At 41.0% G+C, this 11,581-nt stretch overlaps 1 long non-coding RNA gene across 1 annotated transcript; it reads left to right on the plus strand.

Annotated features, from left to right (window-relative positions):
* Window positions 1–1,115: 1,115 nt before the first annotated feature.
* On the plus strand, window positions 1,116–10,051 carry LOC117098303. Its single transcript, XR_004443323.1, has 2 exons — window positions 1,116–1,204; window positions 9,187–10,051. It is a non-coding gene; the product is annotated as an uncharacterized LOC117098303 (long non-coding RNA).
* The last annotated feature ends 1,530 nt before the right edge of the window (window positions 10,052–11,581 follow it).

An 11,581-nucleotide genomic window follows, 5' to 3' on the forward strand; every position in this document is an offset into this window, starting at 1 on the left:
AGTAGCCTGATGGCCCAGGATGACTGAATGCCAGCAGATCTGGCAGGAACAGCTTGTGAACGGCATGAGTGGCCAGGGCCTAGCTCGATAAGGGGAATGCTGTCTCAGGAAAGCGGCCCAGGTGTCCTGGAGCAAAGGACTATGCTGGAATAGCTTGGTGCCTGCAGCCTAGAGCTGGACGGTTTGGGCAGCCAAACGAATCCCTGGGATTCCCAGTATTTGGGAAGAGGTTAAGGTATTCGGGAAGAGGCCAAAAACATAAGGAACCTCCCCGTGGCGTCAGGGTCCTGCTCCACACAGACAGAATCTGAGACGCCCCGCCCCAGGGCACCCGGTTCTTCTCCCGTCCATTGTCACCTCCCGAGCGGGCCTCGGAAAAGGCAAGTCGGAGGATGCGGGCCGACGCGGGACCTAGTCCAGGCTGGTGGCGTCCTCCGCAGTCCTCCGCGTACAGCTGCCGGTCCCCACCTCTGAGGCAGAACTTGGAGAAAATGGGGTCACATGGAAGGTACCGGTATCGGGCCACACGCGTGGCGGCCTCCAAACACCCTTTCAAAATGGTTCATGTTGACCCCGATAGGTCTCGTGATGGAGGGGCGGGCACTGGGGGTTGCTGGTCGACCCACATGAAACCCCACCACAGAGCATCCAGGGCTGAGAGCGCGGCAAGCGCCTCCTCCGAGCTTAAGCTGCAGGTCCAAGCTCCTACGAACAGATGCGAAGCTAATACTTTGCCAGCGGGCGGAACAATCCTGCTAACGCTACGGAGGTCCTGGAACTCGACCCCTTGCACAGCGGCCGCTTCTCTCTCTCGCAGGAGCTCCAGCGAATAAATGCAGTACGTAACAGCGGCCGCCAGGTGGAGCCCGACAAGCGGCGGAATCGGCCGCGGTCCTTATCCGGGCGCTTTTCTCAGACTCGGGCTGGTGGAGCGCGTCTGGCTCGTCTTGGGGCTTCCGACGTGGAGCTCCCGGTCAGCATGACGCGTCCTCAGTAGCAGACGGGACGTCTGGCTGCTGGGAAGGGCACAGACTCTCCCCAACGCGACTCCCGGTGTGGCGCCGCCTCCAGAGAGGACGTGGAAAATGGAACCGCGAGCCTGCGGGCCGGGCGCCTTGCCTGGCCGGGCTCTCCAGAGCCGCGCAAGCGGACTTGGAAAATACTGTGTCCTCAGGTGTGGACTGAAAAACTGCAACCATGAAAGGTTGGTTGAAAACACTTTCATTCTAAAATTTCTGAACAGAGAAGATCTTTAAAGCATAGAACAGAGCCCGTCACGATGGTTCACGCCTGTAATCCTAGCGACTTGGGAAGCTGAGGCGAGAGGGTGGCTTGAGGCCAGGAGTTTGAGACCAGCCTGGGCGACATAAGGAGACCGCTGTCTCTTAAAATAAAAATAAAAAGGCATGTATACAACAAAGACAGCTCGGAAACCACCAAGGACATGACTGATTAACTTGACCGCATTAAGTTTAAAGAAAATTTATCTCTGCATGTACCAGGACAAAGTCAAATGACAACACATGGGTGTGGGGAATATTGGTGTATGGTGCAAATGCATGTGTGATAAGAATACTGATTTCACCATTACTTGTAATAACAAAAAATAAAACATAGCCAATGAGAGGAGCCAGGTTTAAAAAATTCTGGTACATCTATACAATACCATTAATTTATGTTTTGGTTTATTTCTTCAGTGAGGTAGACTTATATGTATTAACATGGAAAGATGTTCGTGATGAAATAGTAAATGAAAATAGCAAATTCATGAGAATGCAAATTAGAATCATAGTGACCATGAATGCCTTAGACAAAATATTCTTCAAAACTGAAGAAGAAATAAAGACTTTTTTTTTTTTTGAGATGGAGTCTCACTCTGTCACCTAGGCTGGAGTGCAGAGTGCAACGGCATGATCTTGGCTCACTGCAACCTCCACCTCCCAGGTTCAAGTGATTCTTCTGCCTCAGCCTCCCGAGTAGCTGGGATTACAGGCGGATGCCATCACGCCCAGCTAATTTTTGTATTTTTAATAGAGGCGGGTTTTCACCATGTTGGCCACGCTGGTCTTGAACTCTTGAGCTCAAGTGATCCACCTGCCTTGGCCTCCCAAAGTGCTGGGATTACAGGTATGAGCTACCGCGCCTGGCAGAGACTTTTGTAGAAAACAAAAATCGAGGCATTTGTTCCTGGTAGACTTGCATGCAAGAAATGTTGAAATAAGTTAAAAGAAGTTCTTCAGAGAAAAGTAAGTAATTTGGATCTACATAAAGGAAGAATATTAAAAATGAATACATGAATGTAAAGTAAAAACTTTGCATTTTCTTAGTTTTAATATAACAGCTAATAAATAATAAATAATTTGTTCAAAATAATGATAGCAATAGTTATTAGATGATTATAATTTATGGAAAAGTGAGACAAATGATAGCAAAGATATAAATTATAGGAGGGAAGAGTTAGAAATATTTTGTTATTATAAAATACTTGGCACTACTCATAAGGCAATACAGTATTACTTGAAAGTAGACTTGTACTAATGGTAAATGTATGCTGCAAAATCTAGGGCAACCAATAGAAAGGTTTTTTGAAAGTAAAAAGGAAGAATTTACATGCTTAAATGGGAGAGAAAATGGAATCCTATAAAATACTCTATTAAAACCACAAAAGGTGGGAAAAGAGTGGAAGGCAAAAATAGGAAGAAAAAACAGGACAACAAATAGAGAATAATAACAGACATGATAAATACCAATCCACTGCATCTGTAATCACCTTTAATATCAATGGTCTACATACACCAGTTAAAGACCGAGTTCATCTGAATTCATCCCCCACAAAAAAGACCCAACTATACATTGTCTACAAGAAACTCATTTTAAATGCAAAGGCATATAGATTTGAAGTAGGAAATGGAAAAAGATATACAAGGCTAACCATATTTAAAATAAAGCTGAAGCAGCTATATTAGTTTTCAGACAGAGTAGACTTCAGAGATAAAAGATAATTCTGGGTTAATATAGGCACTACATGGTAACAAAAAGTGAATTATCTGAGAAAATATAACAATTCTTAATGTGTATTACCTAATAAGAGTGTCAAAATACATGAGGCAAAAACCTGATAGAACTGCAAGGATAAATAAAAGAATTCACAATCATAGTTGTAAACATCAACACCCTCTGTCAGAAATGGAGAGATCCAACAGATAGAAAATCAATAAAATATAGTTGAAGTACACAGCGTCATCAAACAACTGGAAGTAATTTACATCTATAGCTTACTTAGTCTAATGACGGCAGAATACATGTTCTTTTCAGTCTCACATGGAGCATTCACCAAGATAGGCCACATTCTGGGCCATAAAGCCCACCTTAATGCATTTCAAAGTATAAAAACTATGCCATATCTGCTCTCCAAAAACATTGGAACCTAATTATTATACAAAACAGTAATAGAATGATAACTGGACAATCTCAAAACACTTGGGTATTCAGAAATACATGTCTAAATAGCATAAGGGTCAAGAATAAATCTAAAGAGAAATTGAAAGAATTCTTTGAACTACATGAAAACAGAAATACAAGTAATGCCTCCAAGACTTTCTCACTTCCCCTATGGGAACGTGTGTCTTCCCTACAGACATCAGTCAAAGCTGGACAGGGAGCCTCCAGGAAGGGTCTCTGACATGGCTACAGTTTTGTATGGGGCACAGTTGCATACAGCACTCCCTAAAACATTTCTCATTCCCAATTAGGTAGCTGAGACATTCCCTAACTAGTCATGGAGGCCAGGGAGGGCATCCCTTCCTCCTGGTGGACTGAGTGGGGATTGGTCATAGGAGGCACCCTGCAAAATTGTATCTAAACCCCTCTCTGGAGGCCAGGACAAATCTGAACGGGCCATGGAACTGGAGAGAGCCTGGATGGGAGCCAGTGGTCAGGAAGGCCTTGGGGGCTGCTTAGACGGGCCCAGGTATGAAGGCCTGAGAAGGGTACCTTGTTGCATGGGTCTGGTTGGCCTGTTGAGTCTCCAGAAACTTTCTTAGGACTCCTGGTTAGGGGAGAGTACTGCACCTAGCTATAAAGTGAAGGCCCAGGGATGGTTGGTGCCCTGCTTTCCACTCCAGTCCAAAGCAGTGCTGGTCATCAGAGCACCAGAAAATATGTCTAAGTACCCCCTGTTTGTGGGCACCAGGTAAGAATGCCCAGTAAGGCCTGGGAAGGGCTTGTGAATCTGGCCACAGTTCTTCCTGGCCTTGTCTCTGGCATGCAAATTCATTGACTGTTTACAAGTCCCTCTCTGGAGGAGCAGCAAAGGCCTGAGTGGCTGAGGAGGCCTATTATTTTTATTTCTATTATTTTATGTGAAATTATTACTTATGTTATTTATGTTATTATAAAAAGATGTAAAGTGTGACATCAAAAACATAAAACATGGGAGAAATGGAAGTTAGAGTGAAAAGTTTGTATATACAATCAAAATGAACTGTTATCAGCTTAGATTAACCTGTTTTAAGTATAACATGCTTTATGTAAGCCTCAGGATAGTCACAAAGCAAAAGCCTATAATGGATACACAAAAGAAAAAAGGAAAAGAACCAAAACATATTACCACAGGAGGCACAAAGCCCCAAAAGAAGAAAGCAAGAGAGGAAGAAGGGACCACAGACTCTATAAAGCAACTAGAAAACACTTTAAAATGGCAAGAGTAAGTCCATACGTGTCAGTAATAACCTGGAATGCAAATGGATTACATTCTCCACTTAAAAGATATATAGTGGCTAAATGAGGTATTTTTTTAAAGACCCAGCTCTATGCTGCCTACAAAAGACTCACCTCACCTGTAAGGACACATGAAGATATTCCATGCAAATGGAAAGCAAAAGAAAGCAGCAGTTCTTGTAGTTTTATCAGATAAAATAGACTTTACATTAGACATACTAGTTATGTAGTTATGTTGTTCTGAGCAAGTATCTTTACTATTTTTTCTCTGCAATAGGAATAGAGATTTCTTTTGCTCTTCTATCTCAACTGAAAAGAATGTGTTTTCTGGATCACTGCCATTGGCTCCTTCCATAGTATTCAATAAATATATGCATTTCATAGTGTTAGGCTTGTATAAATGCACTACTAACTCCTCTTCACTATAAATGAACTTGAGCAACTCTCATATCTACAATTTCTAGTACCAGGAAAGTGACATTTTCCTTTAAAGTGGGGAATAGGCCTTTTGAGGTCATGGTGCAGTCATATATTTCCTTTCATGACAATTATTAGCATCACGTGAGGGCAGAGAGAAATGTAAAAAAGAAGTATCACTTCAAGTTAATAAGCTACAATCTGCCACCACTGATGGCATGTCCACTTACAGCTCACCAGCCAGCTCTTCGTCAATAAGTATTGCTTTGTGGTGGTTTGTAACTGAATTGTATGATGTAAGTGTGGAGACAGCCAATCGTAATGTTACAGGATCTTTGGGGTGTTGATTTTCCTGCCCAGAAACCTCCGTGGCCAGTGACATCTTTGCCTGAGTTCTTGTCCTGCATCCGGGAAGAATGAGGTACGCAGACAGGTGAAGGGCGAAGATTAAGAGGAGTTTTATTTAGTTTTAGAACAGCTCAGAGAAGACCCACAGTGCGTAGTTCCTCTGGTCTGGTGGAGTGTTCAGCTTTCAGCAGAGAGGAGGCCCTAGAGAGTGTGGCCCCTTTCCACAGGCTGGTCATTTGGAGGTCTTTGCAGGTCTCTGAAGCTCTCAGTAGAGAGGGTGGTTCCTCTCTGCAGCTTGTCATCCCATTGTCTCTCTGTACTCTGCCCTCTCTGGCACAGCCCAGGGCTTTTATGGACCTCAGAGGGGAGGAAGTGACTGCCAACTGGTCCATGGGCAGCCATGGGCAGCCGAGATCCCCAGTCCTGTCCACAGGATTGAGAGTCTGGCTCCCAGCCTTCAGGCCCTCCCTGGCTTGAAGGTGGGGCTTTGGTGGGGACCCACCTGCTTCTGCCCAGGACTCTTCCCCTACCCCTGCCATTCAAGGCCCCAGGGCTCCACTCCAACTCCATTGGGAGGGCAGATCCTGTCTGTTCCCGGCCCCCTCCAAGAGCCCAGGGAGGCTTGGATCCACAGCTGCAGTTTGGGCTGGGCTACAGCCTGCTCTTTAGAGCAGGAGGCATGGGTCTGCAGCACCACCAGGGAACTCATAACCCAACTCAGAAGGGGTGGGGTTCCCACCAGCTCCATGGAGTATGCAGGCCCAGCCATGCCTCCCTGCTGCAGCCTGCATGATGGCAGCAGCTGCTGCCATCAATGAGAGAATAAAAAAGACAAAATTTACCAATATCAATAATGAGAGAGGTGTTCTCACGACATACATTACATATATTAAAAGGCGTAATAAGAGATTACAATGAAAAGCTGTATGCCAGCATGTTTGACAGCTTAGAAGAAAACACAAATTCCTTGAAAGATATAAGCTACTAACACTGACTCAAGAAGAAATAGATGACATGAATAGTCTATTAATTAGATTGAGTTTATAGTTAAAAATCTTCCCACAAAAAAAATTCCAGGCCCAGATGGCTTCGCTGAAGGCTTTTAACAAACATTTAAGGAATAAATAACAAATAAACATAAATTCATTCAGAAAATTGAAGAGGAGATAATACTTTTGAACTCATTGACTTTGTTTTCTTTTTTTGTTTGTTTGTTTGTTTGTTTTCTTGAGACGGATTCTTGCTCTGTCGCCCAGGCTGGAGTGCAGTGGCATGATCTTGGCTCACTGCAACCTCCACCTCCCGAGTTCAAGTGATTCTCCTGCCTCAGCCTCCTGAATAGCTGGCATTACAGGTGCCCACCACCATGCCCGGCTAATTTTTTGTATTTTTAGTAGAGACGGGGTTTCACCATGTTGGCCAGGCTGGTCTCGACCTCCTGACCTCGTGATCTGCCCGCCTCGACCTCCCAAAGTGCTGGGATTACAGGTGTGAGCCACCATGCTTGGCCTAGACAGACATTTTAAGAAAATAAAAATACAGTCCTTCATGACCGCAGATGCAAAAAAATCTTAACAAAGTTTCAGAAAAATGACTTATCCCAGAATTCAAGTTTAGTTTACCATAATAAAATTAACCAAAGCAATTTGGCATAAAGACAAACATTCTGCAAAACAACTTGGCAATTTCTTAAATGTTAAACAGATACCTACCATATGACATAGCTATTCTTGTCTAGGTATTTACCCAAGAGAAATGAAAGGACATTTTCATATGACCATCTGTGCATAAATGTTCATAGTAGCTTATTTGTAACAGATCAAAACTGGACACAATTCAAATGCCCATCTTCAAATGAATGAACACACAAGTTGAGCTATATTCATACAATGAGACACTACTCAGCAATAAAAAGGAACGAACTATTGATACATATCACACATTAATGAATTTCAAAATAATTGTGTTGAAAGAAAAAAGCCAAAGAAAAGTAAATACTGTGTGGTTCCATTTGTATGACGTTCTGGAAAACAGAAACTAATCATGAGAGAGATCACATCTGTGGTTGCCAGGGATTCAAGGGAAGCAGGGAGGTTATGGGGGAGGAGTTATCAAGAGGGAGGAGCGGCGGCTCAAGCCTGTAATCCCAGCACTGTGGGAGGCCGAGACGGGCGGATCACGAGGTCAGGAGATCGAGACCATCCTGGCTAACACGGTGAAACCCCGTCTCTACTAAAAAAATACAAAAAAAACTAGCCGGGCGCGTTGGCGGGCGCCTGTAGTCCCAGCTACTCGGGAGGCTGAGGCAGGAGAATGGCGGGAACCCGGGAGGCGGAGCTTGCAGTGAGCTGAGATCCGGCCACTGCACTCCAGTCCGGGCGACAGAGCGAGACTCCGTCTCAACAAAAAAAAAAAAAAAAAAAAAAAAAAAAAAAAAAAAATAATAATAATAATAAAGAGGGAGGAGAATATTTTGCAGGGATGATGGATATATTCCTTATTTTAATCGTGATGATAGTTTCATGGTTGTATACATATGTAAAAATTTAACAAGTCCTGCACTTTAAATATGTGTGTTCATTATATGCCAATAAAACCTCAATATAGCTGTTAAACAAAAATTAACTACCAAACTGCTAGATGTGTGTATCACTCTAGGAAATGAAGGACATCTCTTCAACTGCTTTATTGTGTCTTGACTTTTTTTCCCAAAGGAAGACCTACATTTTGCTTCATTTCTTTCTACTCTACATTTCTTTTTACTCTGCTTTCATTTAGTTTAAAAAATAGCTCTCTGTTGGTCATTTCTAATCTGTTTTAAAGTAAATAATTGTACTGTCCAATTAGAGACTGAGATAACTCATGAATTATCACACAGGTTGTTCTCCTGTAGAATATATATGATTTTGAGTACTAATATTACACAGTGAATTTAGAATTGTGTGTATGTATATACATACCATAGTCTTATAAATAACTTCAACTTGCAATAATTAACTTGCAGTTAATTCTTACAGTAGAATGATTTGGGCCTCTTAAAAAAAGAACTAAAACCAACTCCCTGCCTGAGAATAGAAACACACACACACACATTGAATAATTTTCTCACTTGTAATTGTGGACATTCATTTATGGAGTTCTTGGGAGCTATGTTAGCATAAAACCCCACCTATAATTATCATTCATATTAGGATAATATTTCACAAATGTGGTCAGTATTGTCTCCCTCAACATTAGGAGGTTAGGTAGGTAGAATAAGTTCTTGTGTTCTATAGCACTATAGGGTAACCACAGTAAACAACAGTTTATGGCATTTTTTTTCAGATAGCTGGGAGAGAGGATTTTGCATGTTACCAACACAAAGAAATGATAAAGGTTTGAGGTGATGGACATGCTAATTACTCTGATTTGATCATTATACATTGTATACATCTACTGAAATATTCCACTGTACCCCATAAATATGTACAATTATTATGTGTCAAGTAAAATATATGAATATATATAGTAAATAAATAAATGAAGTAATTTGCCATTACTTAGCATTTTATTAAATGTATGTTTCCAAAATTGTATTTGTTCTTAAGACCTTTTGAGTGATCACAGTTTCTGCTATTCTCCACAAGGCCTCAGTTTGACAGGGTAATGAAATCTTGAATAAAACAAAGGAATGTGTTTGTATTTGCAGTGCGTCCCTTGTAGGTGAAATGGCCACCAGACCCAGGCTTTCTGGAATGCATTCATTCTCTGAAGTTGAAAGGGATGATCCCGGATCTGAAAGAAAGAGCCACAGTGACTCCAAGAGTGGAGCCAGGGCATGCTGGACACTGCACAGCTATGGCCATGTGTGTCACCACCGAGGGAGATGTGAGACAAACGCAGAGGGATTGCTAGTGACTGTGCCTTCTCGATGTACAATGAACTGTTCTGCTCAAATAGTAAGTGTGACCAAGGACCCAGTAAACATAGGAAACAAAGAATATTTCATTTGACATTATAAGGAATGCGACAATTATAGCCACTTAAAAGTAAACTAAATCTGTCGAGAATTCTTAGTTTTAATGGGAAGAAATGTGCTTCTCTTCTTGAAAAGCCACAGGCTATTGCTTTTATATCTAATATCAGGCCTCTCTGGATTTCTCAAAGGATTTTCTGTATATCCTACCATTTTCCTTCTGTTGCTGCAGTTTGGAAGTAGTTTGTTATCAGGATTATCAAAGCATCATTGCTATTTATGACAATGACTTTAAGAAATGCAAGAATGTTTGGAACACTGCAGAAAAAATATTTCAGCCTGGAAGGCAAATACTAATTTCAGGAACTATTGATCTATTAGAAAACAGGACCACTCAGACATTTAGCTCTAAGACTTTTGCATATCTGTTGTTAGAGGCGTATAGTGGGGAGCATGAGTCATCTGCTTCTTAAGTATAAGGTGTTGTCTGCAGCGAAGGAAGAATTTGATTGTAGTATCAACAGAACCGGACAGAACTCTTTGAATATAATTATATATCTTGGAAACGGATTCATCAAAACTATTAGATTACATAGTGTCATTTAAGCATCATTGGGCTCTGTACTTTTCATTATCTGTACTTTTCATTATGGAGTATAATAGGCTTTATTTGGTACAGAAATTGGGTGTAAGATGGAAACAACTGGTGATTTTTGAATAAACTTTTGGGGATTAGTTACTTTGATGTTGTCAAGACAGCACCATAGTAAGTCCTCTGCCTTTCCTCTTGATTTATTTATAATTTAGAATCAGCTTGTGATTTAAAAAAATGTGACAGGCACAGTGGCATGCACCAGTAGTCCCAGCTACATGGGAAACTGAGGCAGAAGGCTCCTTTGAGTGCAGGAGATAGAGACCACCCTGGGCAATGCAGTGAGATCCACATCTCAAAAAAAAAAAAAATCAATTCCCAATACCATTCCAGAACACTTTAAATATAACCAGATAAAATTGTGATCACGTCTTTACTATAACGTTAAAATGGTTCTCAGTCCATATTTGTTAAGTACAATCTTAGTGTTTCTGTGCAACCTAATATATTAGAAAGAAAAATTGTATTGCATCTGAATAGGAAATAACTCTGAATTGAGGGTTACTTCTTTTAGCAGTTGTGATTAGATTGGTTAGTGACAATTATCTGTAATTTTCAGGCAATGGCTAGACAAGTGCCCAAGGCACAATAGCCGCTTGTGTGTGTGTGTGTGTGTGTGTGTGTGTGTGTGTGAGGGTGATAACATTTCTGGAAATTTATCTTACGTAAAATGAGACCACCTTTCACAAAACGACCTAGAGGAAGTTGGAAATCCCATTATCCTGGCTTCCTGCTGAGCAATATCTGCTTCTTTTTCTGACTCATGCTGATGCAACTGTATACTTAGCTTCACTTCTCCAGTAAATAAGCGAGAGCTTTATTATAAAAGACAACTTTTAATTGATTTTCAAGTTCAATCCTTTCTATGCACTGAGGGAAAATTATTGTAAGCTATCTGTAAAACAATAGATAAAAGAAGAGGAGGTAAAATTTAAATAAAAATTAGGATCCTAAATGGGAAAATAGCTTGAAATTAGAAATTGATACCAAAAAATAATGATATGTAATCTAAGATGAAAATATTTTGAAGACTATCAGGATATATCCCTTAAATGTTATTTTGTTCTGAAAAATATGTATTGAAAAACTGTTATATTTTACTTTATGTCTTATATTAAATGTGCTAACATTAAAGAAACACAAGTAGAAAAGAGTAAAGATGATATTATTTTATCACCTAGCTGATTTCAAGACTGGAGACATTCTTTAAATAAACCTAAATTATGACTCCTTGCACTTAAGTTTTGCTAACATAAAAAGTATGTATGATTTTGGAGATTTCTGCATATTTTAGAATGAGCTCTTCAGTTGCTTGTAATTTCCAAGAAGATTACCCATTTTACCCCTTAACTGAAACCCCTGTTCCCTTACTGCTTCACTTCATGGAGATGTGACACTGACCAGAGAAATGATCACATTGAATTTCTGAGCCACACTGTTTTGTACGGTCAAAATAAGATGCTCAAAGTATGGTTTCACAAATCACATGG

This window comes from Trachypithecus francoisi, unplaced genomic scaffold, assembly GCF_009764315.1.
Source record: "Trachypithecus francoisi isolate TF-2019V2 unplaced genomic scaffold, Tfra_2.0 Lachesis_group16, whole genome shotgun sequence".
In the NCBI taxonomy this organism is placed as follows: domain Eukaryota; kingdom Metazoa; phylum Chordata; class Mammalia; order Primates; family Cercopithecidae; genus Trachypithecus; species Trachypithecus francoisi.